This window comes from Balaenoptera physalus (assembly GCF_965194825.1).
Source record: "Balaenoptera physalus genome assembly, chromosome: X".
Lineage (NCBI taxonomy): Eukaryota > Metazoa > Chordata > Mammalia > Artiodactyla > Balaenopteridae > Balaenoptera > Balaenoptera physalus.
Genome location: NC_138903.1, coordinates 123,539,233 through 123,555,777, shown reverse-complemented (window position 1 = coordinate 123,555,777; position 16,545 = coordinate 123,539,233). Strand labels below are relative to the sequence as shown.

The 16,545-nt window shown below is 36.6% G+C and overlaps 1 long non-coding RNA gene across 1 annotated transcript; it reads left to right on the top strand.

The window, feature by feature from the left end:
- The first annotated feature begins 1,190 nt into the window (after positions 1-1,190).
- LOC309652050 lies at positions 1,191-15,628 on the top strand. Its single transcript, XR_014258543.1, has 2 exons — positions 1,191-1,860; positions 2,089-15,628. It is a non-coding gene; the product is annotated as an uncharacterized lncRNA (long non-coding RNA).
- The last annotated feature ends 917 nt before the right edge of the window (positions 15,629-16,545 follow it).

Here is a 16,545-nt window from a genome sequence, read left to right as displayed (position 1 = left end):
GCAAAGGAAACCATAAACAAGACGAAAAGACAACCCTCAGAATGGGAGAAAATATTTGCAAACGAATCAACGGACAAAGGATTAATCTCCAAAATATATAAACAGCTCATTCAGCTCAATATCAAAGAAACAAACACCCCAATCCAAAAATGGGCAGAAGACCTAAATAGACATTTCTCCAAAGAAGACATACAGACGGCCACGAAGCACATGAAAAGATGCTCAACATCACTAATTATTAGAGAAATGCAAATCAAAACTATAATGAGGTATCACCTCACTCCTGTTAGAATGGGCATCATCAGAAAATCTACAAACAACAAATGCTGGAGAGGGTGTGGAGAAAAGGGAACCCTCTTGCACTGTTGGTAGGAATGTAAATTGATACAGCCACTATGGAGAACAATATGGAGGTTCCTTAAAAAACTAAAAATAGAATTACCATATGACCCAGCAATCCCACTACTGGGCATATACCCAGAGAAAACCGTACTTCAAAAAGACACATGCACCCGAATGTTCATTGCAGCACTATTTACAATAGCCAGGTCATGGAAGCAACCTAAATGCCCATCAACAGACGAATGGATAAGGAAGATGTGGTACATATATACAATGGAATATTACTCAGCCAAAAAAAGGAACGAAATTGAGTCATTTGTTGAGACGTGGATGGATCTAGAGACTGTCATACAGAGTGAAGTAAGTCAGAAAGAGAAAAACAAATATCATATATTAATGCATGTATGTGGAACCTAGAAAAATGGTACAGATGAGCCAGTTTGCAGGGCAGAAGTTGAGACACAGATGTAGAGAATGGACATATGGACACCAAGGGGGGAAAACTGCGGTGAGGTGGGGATGGTGGTGTGCTGAATTGGGCGATTGGGATTGACATGTATACACTGATGTGTATAAAATTGATGCCTAATAAGAACCTGCAGTATAAAAAAACAAACAAAACAACTAATACTAAACTTTCATTGGGTTATATGTATGGAAATATGTTAATATAAATGTTTCAGACATTACATGAAATTTCTAAAAATCTTATATTTGTATTTGTATGGAAATATGTTAATATAAATGTTTCAGACATTACATGAAATTTCTAAAAATCTTGTATTTGTATGGAAATATGTATGGAAATATGTTAATATAAACGTTTCAGACATTAAAAAAAAAAAAAGATACACTCAAAGGCCTTTAAAACATTTCTTTATTATACACATTTAACAAACACATATTATATTTTCTTGGTACCTGACACTATTCTAAAAATTTTGTAAACATCAATAGTAACTCATTTAATTTTCATGGCAACTAGGTAAAGTAAGTACTCTATAGTAATTGTAAAACTGAGGAAACCGAGGCACAAAGATGTTAAATAAATTGTCCAAGGTTGGACAGCCACTAAGCAGCAGAGCCAGAATACAAAATTTGTCCTTTTGGCTAGAAGATCCATGCCCTCAATCACTACATTGTGCCATATAAAGAAAATGAATCATTTTAAAGATGTCTGAGAAATAGCATGAATTCCTTTAGTAGTATATCAATAAAAATGTATACATATTTTATATCCACATATATATTATGCATATTTCATGCCTATGTGGCCAATGCTACTGAACAGTCTCAACGATGACCTCTCAAAGTAAGAATGCATAGATGTGTAATATTTACATATGGATATAATGGACAAAAGCATTGCTTTATTGTCAGAAGACATTGTCTTGAGTCTTGACTATGACTCATTGATTATAATTTCAGTAAAGTACATTAACCTGTAACAGCCTTAATTTATGTTTTGCTCACTATTCTATCTGTAGTTCCCTGCACACTGTGCTTGGCAAACCAGAAGTATTCCATAATTTTGTTGAATTGAATTGATAATGGATACTGCTTGATTATTTGGGGATTACCTGTTATGTCACCTGATAAGTTTTGTAACAGGGGTTGCTTGCCCATATTTAAACAAGACCTAAATAGTACTTGCTTAGTGTGCCTTATCCAAAAATAAATATTTTGCATAGAGGAACCTGAAAGAAACACGTTTTATAGGAAAGTCAAATGCTCATCAAGTCATAGACTAGATTTCACATACCTTCTTGCGTTTTGGAATAACAGACTAGCCCATTCTGTGCTGGAGATAAAGTACTTTATGACTACCCAGGAAATTGAAATGGAAAAAGGCAAAACAACCAACTGTGTCAAATTATTATCTTGGAAAGTTTGAAGATTGGGCCTACAGCTCCAAAATACTATGTTCTGAGAGAATTCCAATACTCTCTTCATCAAAGAACCAAGAAAGAGAAAAAACTTTCTCTTACTTTTCCTTTTAAAGTGCTGTTTTCCTTTTGCTATCTGACCTTACCTCCATTTCCAGATGTTTTTTAAGTCACAACTGTAGATATTTGTTTGCTTCAAGCGGTGCTTTAAAAATACTTATACGAGCAGTGCATTTTCTGTTTAAACCCAAACCCAAGTTAAGAAAAGGACACTATCATGGAAACAGCTGGTTTCTTGTTGTCATTGCTATTATTGTTGTTGTTCTTCTCCTCCTCGTCCTCCCCTCCCCCTCCTTCCCCTTCCCCTCTCCTCTTCTTCCTTTTCTTCTTTCTTCTTCTTCAAACTAAGTAAAATTACAAAGTCAATAAAGCTAACCTAAGCTAAACTTGCAAAATTGATGTAGGGCCTCTTGAAATGTCTGCCAAAAAATGGAAATATTTAGAGAATATGGCCCCCAAATCACAAAAATTTTGTTGTAAGTTTGAACACAGATGAAGTTTCTTGCTCTCATACTCAGATGGATGGTAGAATCTGCTTTAACTAGGAATTAATTTAAAAATTGAACTCAGGCCCAGTTGATGTTTATTCCACATTTCATACATCTACCAATAAAAAAAAATTAGTATAACTAGCAAATTGTTTTCAAGCATTTAGAAATTATTCTCTTAGAAAGCATTGGGATGCTCTTGACAGTCATTAAACTCTTCCTATCTTTAGCCCCACTTTGTTAGCCTAGATTTCATTTGTTTGCAAAAAAGAAAAAGAACTGAATTTCTTTCAAGTCTCAAAAACTTTATCCCTCTCTAAATCGTTTCAACATGGTTTAGATAACTGGCCTTACTTGCATGTGTTTCTTTTGCACATTCACTGATGTATTGGAGAAGATACCCTTTAACTTATTTTCTTCATCTTCAATTTAGAATTCTATTCAAAAATCCAAGCTTGTTAGAACTGCTAAATATATTGTTTTTGGAGATGGTAAAGTTTCCAAGGTTCTAAACTATTTATTTCTATATAAACAGTTACACTATAATAAATACAGCCTAGATAAGAAAATTGGAAAGAAAATCCTATGGGATTTTCCATGTTTCCCAAAAGTTGTGTGACTTTCAATGTTCTCATTTATCATTCACATGAATATTCCCACTATACAGAACAAACTCCTTTAAAAGGAGACAGGATTGGGAAGGACTTCTACAAATCACTTAGGTGCAGTTCTTATCACAGTTCACTCATGTATGGATTAAATGAGAACACTAGAACAAAGACTGTCTCCTTTTCAAGGTCTTTTCTTACAGTAAATTTAAGCAAACATGAATTAGATTTCCCCGTGGTGAGGCTGCAAACAGAGACATGCTTTTCCCTGAGACTTCTTCTTTTGTTCTTAAGTAAATGTTCAAAAAGTACCTTTTTTTTTTCTCTTTAACAGACTGTTCATAATGGCTCAATGGAAAGGTTAATGTGATTTATTTTCCCTTGTCTCATCACTGTTGTCAGTGCTACTGACAACGCGTTTAATAGTACAACATGTATGCTGCCAACATGGAACTGCAAACCCAAATAGCTGATGATATAAAGCATTTGTCGATTTGGCAAGATGATCTATGGCTCTTAATGAAAAATGAGAAATCAATTAAAAATGTTCATTAACAATATTCTTTTGAGTTTGTTGACTAAGATCACACACAAAATATATATGACCCTTCTTTATTTCTTCCTGACGTATTCAGGCTCCAAAAGTTTGAATAATTTTAACATTGGGAAAAGTGGCCTATATATGAACCAGTCTAGTAGTATGCTGTGACATCATTTTATATGACTGTCTCCAAAATACTGAATATTTATTGAAATGAATTATATTTGATGTCAGCTGAATGCATAGCATACATTAGGTGTATGGGATGGTAGATTAAACATTCATATTTGAGGTCTGATAAGGACCAATACCTTTTATCTGTTAAAAATAAAACAAAAGATTCAATGTTCATTAAAAAATAAAGTCATTTTCAACAAGTGTGCCAAGACCATTCAAATAGGGGAAAGACAGACTTTTCAACAAATGGTACTGGGAAAACTGGATATCCACCCACCCAGGAAACTTGCAGGAGACACACCTGTCCAAGGCCCCCATGACAGGTCTGCTGACTTCATTCCTGAGTATGGACCCTGAAAGGAGCCCTGTGACCTGGATCCAGCCCACTCTACAATGGTCCTGGAGGCAGTTCTGTCCATCCAGGGACCCACTCTGGAACCATGTAGGAGCTCTCTCAGACCTAGTGGGAGCCAAACCTGTCTGTGTACCTGGTAACAGGCCCACTGTCTATGGACTTGACTGCAGACCTAGAAGTGGCCCCATGAACTGCCTCCCACTCTGCTCCAGCGTGGTCCCAGAGCTGTCCCATCCACCTAGGGATCGGGGAGGAACCACACATGCTTGTGCCCCTGGTGACAGGCCTGCCAATCGCAGACTCGACAACAGCCATGTAACTCAGCTCCAGCTCCACTGGACTGAGATCCCGGAGACAGTCCCATCCATCTGGGAACCCAGCGCTGGTAAAGGTAAGCATATAGTCAAATTCAGAAAACTCTAATGCTGTGATGGTAGTGGTGTGTAAATCACTTTTAACTTTAGTATAAAAGTGAAAAGACAGAATTATTAAAATAAATACAGCTACAATAATTTGTTAATAGATACACAATATAAAAATATTGAAATCGTGACACAAAAACAAAATGTGTGTGGAGGGTGAGAAAAAGTGTGGAATTTTTACATGCAATTGAAATAAGTTATCAACTTAAAATAGACTGCTCTAAGATAGTTTATGTATCACTTCAAGGCATATAGGTGCTGCTAATAAAGAGATATGCACGTGCAGAAATTTGTTATCTTCTTTTTTAATTCCAAAGTATCATTTGCTGTCAAAGAACTACTTAGTGTTAAGTAGCAAGTTTATATCCCTATGAGAATGTAGCTTTCCCATCTGAAACTCTGAAATCATTTAGTTTATATTGGTTTTGATCAAATCAAGAGACGGAAAAAATAAGGAAATGACGGCAAACAATAATCCTACTTTATTCCTAAGACTGGGATATTTTATGGATGACAGCTAAATTAAATTGGAGTAAGAATTGCTCACAATGATTAATGCTGCTGTTCATTCATAGTAACTAGAAAAGAGAAAGAAAGTAATTTTTCTTTAAAGGAAAAATCAATAGGTTGAAGGAACGATCAATTACTGAAGACAGACTCCTGAGAAAACTCATCACTAGTTTCAGCTTCATTATCCTCTTTGAGCTCATAAGGCCTTTGCCCAGAGTGTGGATAAAAGATTCTCCAGAAACCTCTGCCCCACTCACTACTAAATTTGACCCTGAAAGCAGCTGGGAAATCATGGGTGTAGCTGTCATTAACTGTTGAGCTTCAGGTTGTGGTTCTGTTTCCCTTGGTCCTTAACAGCTAATACTCAACAAGCCAGCCAGCCAACCAACCATTCATTCATTCATTCATTCAAGAAATGCATTTTGAGCATGCACTATAAGTTAAACAACAGGGTGAGAGAATCTAATCAGAAATAAAAAAAAAAAAGAAAGAACACTAAAGAAGACAACACTCATCCTAATTAAAGCTATACCCACTATATACTGGGGATCAATGAATACCAAGGCCTAAGGATTTTGGCAGCCTTCCTAAGTCTGCATATCACCCTATTGCTGCCTGCCCAGAATCAGAGGCATTCCTGGCTTTGTGCAAGTCTTCTTCCTCTTTTGCCTGCTGTCTTGGCCCCATGCCTTCATGCAGAAAGCAAAATCTATAAATATGAACTAGCTCTCATGCAGCTGAGAAAATCTTCAATGGAGACGGTGGTGCTAATAATGATAAATGTTCTTTTCCCTCTGATTCATACAATCATTTTATTTTAAAAGATTGGTTTTCTTTCTTTTTTAACACTGACAGAATATGCAACCAGGGGTGTATGCAGAAGCCTGGGCCCATAATAGAAGTGAAGTGCCATTGTTAAGTGGCCCACAAAGGGAGGGGCAGGACCCACCACAGCAGCCTCTTTCTCAGCTCACTAGCCGCTGCCTTGGCAGGCTCCAGCCACCGCCCCGCCAGGCTCAGGGAACAAGCTCCAGTGGGTTGGCCACACACAAGGCAGGGCTGAAATCACAGGTGAGCCCCAGGGACCATGTCACTTAGGTAGGAAGCAGGGCTGAAATCTCTCCCCATGGTTGTGCAAGCCACCACCAGCTTTGTAAACTCAGCACCTGCCAGACATCAGAGTGGACAATGGGTGCTCCTGCAGCTGGGACGGGCCTGGCCTTAGCAACTGTGGGCTTTATGGGCACATGCATGTGGGGGCTGGGCCACGCCAGTATCTGGGCTGCCTCCACAGCTCCCAGAGCAGGTCCAGGTGTGCGGGGACTGTGGTCCTGAGACCTGACATCAGTGGATCTGTGCTGATGGCCTTGTGAAAACAGCCCCTGAGGGACACCAGGGCTGACTGCCAGGCCTTCCCACTGTTGAGGCGGGGCCAAGGGCAGTGCTAACAACAGTGTACTTTGTGAGCCTGTGCAATGGGTGACAAATGACACAACAGAGTGCACTCCTAGGTGGACAGCTCCAGCAAAGGAATACTTAGTGGCTCCTCTCCCAGTGGAAGCGCTCCAATCCCACCTACCTCACACCGCAGCTCAGAAATGTAGCACAGAAACAGATCTGGGGGCTTCTACTCCAACAACTAGGGAATAGACCCTGCCCCCAACAGGGCTGTGACAACCACACAGCAAAGAGGAGGTCCTGCTCAACATCCGGTGCAGACTCTGGTCACCACAACATCAGTCATACGCCCTCTCAAGGGGATAAGAGCCAGGACACACAGGAAACAGGCAGCAGGCACCCATACTAAAAACAGCCCTCACACCAAAAATATTAAACCCACGCCAGCTACAAGGGATGCTCCCACATAAAAACAGGCCTCCAAGACCACAGTAGATAACTGTTTCTCCTAAACTCACAGAGTAAGAGAAATCTAATTAAAATGAGGAAGCAGGGGAACCACTCCCAGTTAAAAGATCAAGAGAACTCCCCTGAAAAAACAATGAAACAGACCTCTTCAGCCTGATAGATACCAAGTTCAAAAAGGAGATAATGAAAATACTGAAGAAATTAAGAAAGGCCATTGATAGAAATGCAGATTACTGTAAAAAGGAACTAGAAACTATAAAGAGGAGCCAAGAAAAATTAGAAACCTCATTTGCTGAGATGAAAGGCGAGCTAAAGGCAATGAATAGCAGAATGAATAATGCAGAAGAATGAATAAGTGATCTGGAAGATAGAATAATGGAAATTACCCAATCAGAACGGCAGACAGAAAGCCAAATGAAAAAAAACGAAAGGAATATGAGACCTATGGGATAATATAAAGCATGCCAATCTACGTACAGTAGGAATTACAGAAGGAGAAGAAAGAGAAAAGTGGATTGAAAATGTATTTGAAGATATTATGGCTGAAAACTTCCCAAGCCTAAAGAAGGAAACAGATATCCAGGAATAGGAAGCACAGAGGGTCACAAACAAGATGAACACAAACAGACCTACAGTGAGATATATTATAATTAAAATGGCAAAAGTTAAATATAAAGAGAGGATTCTAAAGGCAGCAAGAGAAAAACAAGGTGTTAATTATAAGGGAACCCCCATAAGGCTTTTAGCTGATTTCTCTTCAGAAACATTCCAGGCCAGAAGGGAGTGGCAAGACATATTCAAAGTTCTGAAAGGGAAAAATCTGCAACTTAGGGTACTCTACCCAGCAAGATTATCATTTAGAATAGAAGGAGAGATAAAGAATTTCTTAGACAAGCAAAAACTAAAAGATTACAGCAATACTAAACCTATTGTAAAAGAAATATTGAAAGGTCTTCTCTAAATAGAAAAGAAGAAACTATAGGAAAGAGAAAATTGCAACTGGAAAGTGAATCACTTAAATAAGCTAGTAAACAGATTAAAAGAAAAACAATTTTTTTTAATTCTTGTGAAAACAATGATAACCACAATGAACAGCAAAAAGGAAAAGAAGAAGATGTAAAGGAGGACATCAAAATCATAACATGTAGAGGAGGAGAGTAATAAAATGTAGAGTTTTTTCTTTTATTTGGAATGTGTTTGAGTCTAATTGACTATCAGTCTAAAGCAAGTAGATATAGGAAAGGGTTAACATACTTGAAAAACAGGGTAACCACAAATCAAAAACATACAATAGATTCACAAAAACCAAAAAAGGAGAACACAAGCATAATATAAAAGGAATTCATCAAACCACAAAAGGAAAAACAAGAAGAAAAAGAAAGGAACAAAGAAGAAATACAGAATCAACTGGAAAACAAGGTTTAAAAGGGCAATAAACACATATCTATCAAAAATTACCTTAATGTCCATGGACCAAACGCTCCAATCAAAAGACATAGGGTGGCAGATTGGATTTTAAAAAAAAAGAGCCTACAATATGCTGCCTACAAGAGATCCACTTTTAGGGCAAAGGGCACACATAAATTGAAAGTGAGAGGATGGAAAAAGATATTTCATGCAAATGGAAATGACAAGAAAACAGGAGTAGCAATACTCATATCAGACAGAACAGACTTTAAGACAAAGTCCATAAAGAAGGATAAAGAAGGACACAATATAATGATAAAAGGATCAATACAAGAAGAGGATATTACACTTGTCAACATATATGCACCCAATATAGAAGCACCCAATACATAAAACAAATAATAACAGACATAAAGGGAGAAATTGATGGGAATACAATAATAATAGGAGACTTTAACACCCCACTCACATCAATGGACAGATCTTCCGGACAGAAAATCACTAAGGCAACAGAGATCCTAAATGACACAATAGAACAGTTAGACTTAATTGATATTTTCAGGGCATTACATCAAAAAAAAAACCCAAACAAAACATAATACATATTCTTTTCAAGTGCACATAGGTCATTCTCTAGGATTGACCACATGCTATGGCACAAAACAAGCTTCAACAAATTCAAGAGCACAGAAATTATTTCAAGCATCTTTTCTGGCCACAGTGGCATGAAACTAGAAATCAACCACAGAAAAAAGAAATGAGAAAAAAATGATTACGTGGAGATTAAACAACATGCTGCTAAAAAACTAATGGGTCAGTGATGAAATCAAAGAGGAAATTAAAAAATATATTGAGATAAATGACAATGAAAACAGAACCATACACATCTATGGGATGCAGCAAAAGCAGTTCTTAGAGGGAAGTTCATAGTGATACAGGCCTTCCTCCACAAACAAGAAAACTCGCAAACAACCTAACCTATCATCTAAAAGAACTAGAAACAGAAGAACAAAACCTAAAGTCAGAAAAGGAAGGAAATAATAAAGATCAGAGAAGAAATAAAATAGAGATTAAAGCACTATTCACAATAGCCAAGATATAGAAACAACATAAATGTCCATTGACATATGAATGTATAAAGATGTGTTATGTATACACAATGGAACACTACGCAGCAATAAAAAAGAACAAAATAATGCCATTTGCAGCAACATGGATGGACCTAGAGATTATCATACTAAGTGAAGTAAGTCAGAAAGACAAATACCATATGATATCACTTATATGTGGAATATAAAATATGACACAAATGAACCTATCTACAAAACAGAAACAATCTCACAGACATAGAGAACAGACTTGTGGTTGCTAAGGGAGAAGAGGGGTGCGGGAGGGATGGATTGGGAGTTTGGGGTTATCAGATGCAAACTATTATATACAGAATATTTAAACAACAAGGTCCTACTATATAGCACAGGGAAGTATATTCAATATCTGGTGATAAACCATAATGGAAAAGAATATAAAAAAAGAATGTATACATATGTATAACTGAATCACTTTGTTTTACAGCATAAACTAACACAACATTGTAAATCAACTATACTTCAATAAAAATAACTCAATAAATAAAAATAAACAGAAAGACAAAGAATGACTTAGGAACTGTCACAGATTGGAGGAGAGTAAGGAGACGTGACAACTAAATAAAATGTGGTGTCCTGCAATGCATCCTGGAACAGAAAAGGGACATTAGGTGAAAAACCGATGAAATCCAAATTAATTCTGTAGGTTAGTTAATAGCAATGTTCTAATGTTAATTTCTTGGTTTTGATAACTGTACTATGGTTATGTGAGATGTTAACATTAGGGGAAACTGAGTTAAGCACCAGCATGGGGGGGAGCTTTGTGCTATTTTTGCAACTTTTCTATAATTCTAAAATTACTTTAAAATAAAAAATTATGAAAATAAGCATACACATTGGATCCAACATCACATCAGTTGGAGGCTGGTATTTTCCAAATGAGAATTTGATACAACCCTCTTCATTTCATTGTTTGTATTATTTCTTTTCCTTTCTCTTAGCTACCATTTGTTTTGTGCATCACTTTTCAAGTACATATGAAAAAATTTTTTCTCTTTTTATAAAACATTAAATATAAGAGGCAATTTGTTTATCTAAAAGAGGAGAAAGTTAACCCTTCTAACTATTCAATATATAGTATATAATACCTCAGAATTACTTTAATTCCTAGCTTGATTATCAAAGATATAGTTTGGAAATGAAAACAGGTAACCTGAACTGTTATCCAAATTCATCTTGAAAAAGGTGAGATGCTTTATTCTAGTCTGTATTTTAAGTGCAGCAATAGATTTATCTCTTAATCAAGCTCTTTAAAAATTGGCTGCCGCAGAGGACTTCTATTTGGTAGTATGACCACAGAAGGCAGTCATGACCCATGCAGCTTAAATAACGATAATAACATAATAATATCAACAAACATTGTGTGCCAGATGCTTTGATAAATGATCTACATGCATTATTTATTAATAATAAAAATTATGAATTGTTAATAGGTATTAAGTATACTCTATGTGTCAGACTCTGCTGAATACTTTACAAAATGTATTTAATTTGATCTTCATCAGAAATCTGAGACAGGTAACCTTGCCCTTCTTATTTTAAAGATGAGGAAACTGAAGCTTAGTCAGGTTCAGTAATTTATATAAAGTGACATATATATGACTGGTAGACTGGAAGCTCCGACTTCAACAGTCAAAATTCAGAACATGTACTCTTAAACCTTATAAAATGCTGCCTCCATATAGTTAACAAGGCTCAACATGGAAGTGGTGGAATGATCCAAGAAATCGCCTAACTAGAACACAGGTTCCCAAACTTGGCTGTGCACTGAAATCAACCAGACCACATCACATACCAGTTCAACCAGAATCTCTAGGTGTGAGATCAGGACAACAGTTATTTCTTTATAGCTTTCCTACATGATTCCAATGTGCCACCAAGTTTAAGAATCTATGCTCTAGAAATTGATTTTTGCATAACTTTACAAAATGCCAGTGAGAAAGGACGTGGTTAGGCAAGCTAAGCACACAAAACATAGAAACTAGAAGTTAATGACACCAATGTTACTGTACAGAAGTTCTAATTGTTAATGAGAAAAAGTGTTTCTTTTTTGCTTATCTCAGTATTTCAATAAACACATATTCCTCTGATGAAGAAACAGATTACATATTCCACTGTGACGATATTTTTCCATAGTCTTTTAAGAATGAAAAATAATTTTAACTTTAAAATAATTGAGAAAGAAGAATTACTAATGTTGTTAATCATGCAGGGTTCCCCCCCCCCCCGGTGTCTTTAATATTCTATTTATTTTCCACTCAGCAGTTAGTAAATGGAATTGCACCATGTTCTCTTTTATGTTTGATTTCCTCTAAAGAATATAAATATCACTAAATAAAATACAGATAATTTTCTCCTTTGGCTTATATATTGGTGTGCTCTTATTATTGTTACATATCTATGATATACTTATTAATTTATTATTATTTTTTAAAAATATACTCTATTTCTGAACAGTTTAGTGAGAAGTTGAAATGGTTATCTAAATCATTCAAGGAAAAAAAAAGGAATTTTAACCAAAATTCACTGTATTCAACTTAGGTCGAAAACAACTTGAATTCTGGAAATAAAGCCCCTCACATTTCTTGTTAATATGTAAAGACAGTATGCATTCATTCTGTGAATGCCTATGGCAAGTATATCCTTTATGTTTTTTACTCAAAGAGATGCATGTTGATGGAGATGGGAAATGAAAATATTAAGTGTTCTTGTTTGGTTGCATAAAATTGTGATATATAAATTTGAAGGAGTTAAAGGGACAACGTTCCTGAGATAATCTCTGAGACTCTGGACTTGAACAGTATCACTTCAGGGCCCAGGTGACAAAATGAGATGGAAATCCATAGCAAGGGCAAATCTTCCCAGCTCTGCAGAGAATCAAGCACCACTCAGACTTCTTGTGAACTCTGGGATAAAGCACTCTTGTTACCAATGATGTCTCTAGGAAGACACTATGGTCCTGGCAGTACTGAGTTTCTTTAGGTGATGTCCTAAAATAGTGGCCACTGGCTAAGAGTCATGAGAACAGGAAAGGAAGAACACTGTAGATGAGCTGTGAACATATGCATGATAATTCTTTGTAGTTCACCAAAAACAATTGGGTGTACTTTGTTTGGGGGATTCCTCCATTGGAGTCAGTAGAGGATTTAGCTCTTGTAAATTAAGCATTAAAATAAGAAAAGAAAGGCAATATGACCTCTTTTATACTCACAGCCTAGTGAAGCTTAGATATGCAAATTGTAGACATAAAACAAATCTGGTGAATGTACATGGAAATAATGTGTTGATTGAAACCTCTACCCCTGATTTCTACCCCCTAACTTCCAACAAAATGAAGCAATAGCTGCACAATACTTTATGGAAGTTTCAGAGACTAATTAGAATCTGTTCATCATATATTTGTGGAATAGCTATTGTTTATAAGACCTTATTCTAGAAAGATGCTACAGAATGATTCTGAAATTGTCCAGTCTGTAAGAAATCCATGTGAACAAGTTTTAGATTTAAAAGTGAGGTCTCAAAAATGTTGCTTCTGATTTAACCAAATGATGTACTCTCAATAAACCCCTAGTGTGCATCGGGTGCTTGAGGAGCTGCTGACGCCCAAAGATTGAGAGGCATAAGAAAACTCAATCTGTAGTTATCACTGACCAGACACCACTTCCACAATGCCAGAAGAAGGCATAAGCACCCCCTACCACCACTGCTTAGCAATTCGGATCACACAAGGGAGAAAGGCTGACAAAGGGAGGGAAGTAAACCATTAAGGGCTGAGGTTTTACCCCAAATAATTAAGCTATGAAAGAGACAGCGGCAAGGTTACATTACTTGATTTCGGCTTTCAAATTACTGAATGATACTGAATATTATAGAAAAGCATAGATCTGTCCATTTGCAAATGTGGAAGCTTGAAAGCCAAAATGAGTTCCATTATATGTATATATAAGTAACATTTTACATGCCCTGGTTTGTGACTATTCAATTTATTGCCAACCAAATTGCTTCCAAAATAACCAGTTATTTGACCAATTTAATCAATTTCTTTCTAACAGGGTGTGTCTAAATTAGTAGATTATTCAAATGGGATGCACGCAAGTAGAATCCTGCTCAATTGTCGTATTACCCTGAAAATCCAGCCATCACAATGAGGTGGGGAAGATGTTGGTCATAGGGCACAAACCTGCAACTAGAAGATAAGTTCTGGAGATCTAATGTACAGCACTGTGGTCACAGTCAACAATACTGTATTATATACTTCAAAGATGCTAAGAGACTAGATCTTAAATGTTCTCACTACAAAAAAGATAATTATGTGATGTGATAGGTATTAGCTAATGCTACTGTGGTAATCATGGCAATATATAAATGTATGAAATCAACACACTGTACACCTTAAGTATGCACAATGTTATATGCCAATTATATATCAATTAAAAAAAAAGAATAGAGGCAGGGGTTTCTGCAGCCACTCAGGTGCCTGTAGTAGTGTCCTAGTAGTTCCCCACCTCTTCTGTCCTTTTCTAATGTTTTCCACAATTGTTTATCAGTTTAGAAACAAAACAAGTCTTTGCATGGCATCCACCTAAAGCCCATCCACTGCTTTCCATTACTCTTCTGATTGAAAAAAAATAACTTCCACCATAACCTATCAATTCGTAAGTCTTATGTGAGCAGAGTTATGGCCACTACCAAAGTCTCCTACCTTGTGTTACACCCCTCTATTCATTGTCTTCTTACTCCACCCGTGCTGGTTTTATTTCATTTACTCAACTGGGTACATTCCCTACCATCTCAAAGCTTTCTCACAAATTATTCCTTCTGCTTAAGACACTCTCCCACTGCCCCACCCCCAAATATGCCACAGTTTGCCTATTTAATGACTACCCATTCTTTCAGGTCTCAAGTCCCTAACTTCATGGTTATCTTGGGTTCTCCTGTGTGGACTCTCCTACACAGCATCTATCACAGTTTGTAATGGTGTGCTTTAGTGAGTATAGGTCAGCCAGTATGCTTGTATCTATAATATGTTGCTCACCATCATATCCCTAAGGTTAGCATACTGCTTGCTCATAAGACATCCTTAACAAATGTTAGTTGAATGAAGGAATTAGTGTATGAATGATGGCATAACCAAGGGGCTGGTCCAGTCCAGGGGGTCTTGCATGGAAAATAGGCATTGGCAGATTACTAGTAATGACAGGCACTGGAGAGAGCTTGGTGGTTCAGTGCATGACCTTTGGTTCACAGCTCAGACTGACCATGTAATAGATATGTGATTATGAGTAAGTTACTTTTCCATGTCTCAATTTCCTCATCCTAAAATAGGGACAAGAGTAGTTTTCTACAAACAATCCAATCAAAAAATGGGCAGAAGACCTAAATAGACATTTCTCCAAAGAAGACGTACAGATGACCAACAGACACATGAAAGAATGCTCAACATCACTAATCATTAGAGAAATGCAAATCAAAACTACAATGAGACATCACTTCACACCAGTCAGAATGGCCATCATCAAAAAATCTACAAACAATAAATGCTGGAGAGGGTGTGGAGGAAAGGGAACCCTCCTACACTGTTGGTGGGAATATAAATTGGTGCAACCACTATGGAGAAAAGTATGAAGGTTCCTTTAAAAACTAAAAATAGAACTAACATATGATCCAGCAATCCCATTCCTGGGCATATATCTGGAGAAAAACATGGTTTGAAAGGATACCTGCACCCCAATGTTCATTGCAGCACTATTTACAATAGCCAAGACATGGAAGTCATCTAAATGTCCATTGACAGATGAATGGATAAAGAAGGTGTGGAACATATATACAATGGAATATTACTCAGCCATTAAAAAGAATGAAGTAATGCCATTTGCAGCAACATGGATGGACCTGGAGATTATCATACTAAGTGAAGTCAGACAGACAAAGACAAATATCATATGATATCGCTTACAAGCAGAATCTTTTTTTAAAAATGATACAAATAAACTTATTTACAAAACAGAAACAGACTCACAGACTTAAGAAAACAAACTTATGGTTACCAAAGGGGAAAGGTGGGAGGGAGGGATAAATTGGGAGTTTGGGATTGACATGTACACACTGCTATATTTAAAATAGACAACCAACAAGGACATACTGTAAAAAACTTTTTTTAAATAATAAAAGGTTTATCTCAAAAAAAAAAAAAAAGAACAGTTTTCTACCTCAAAGAGTTATGGTAGGATTAAATTGAATATCGTATATAAAGTGCTTAGTACAGTGCCTGTTCCTTAGAAAGTGCTATTAATGAGAATGATTATTGTCCTCATCATTGTTTTATTGTTAAGTTTCATTAAGAGATGAACATTGAGGGATGGACACATGCTTCAGCAGGGGTATTTAACTATAGGCCAGCAACTCAAGTGATGAGAACATTCTGACACAATGCTAAAACTTAAATCCCAAAAGGAGGTCTAAATAAAGCACCTACGTAGGGAGGAAGCATCAAATGATGGACTAATGTCCAGATAGTATGCAACTAGTGGAAATGAAAGAGGAGGAGAGCAATGATCCTCAGATTTCTTACACAATCTTTGAGCAACTGAGACTTTGGAATAAAAACACCATCAATGGAAGACAAGACAAGAACCTAATCCCTGGTGATTGGTAATAGACACATATTTACTGTAGAGATGCTATTAATGCTGTTGAAATGTGTCATCTTTTCAAGTCCCCTTATGAAAAATTTGTCTC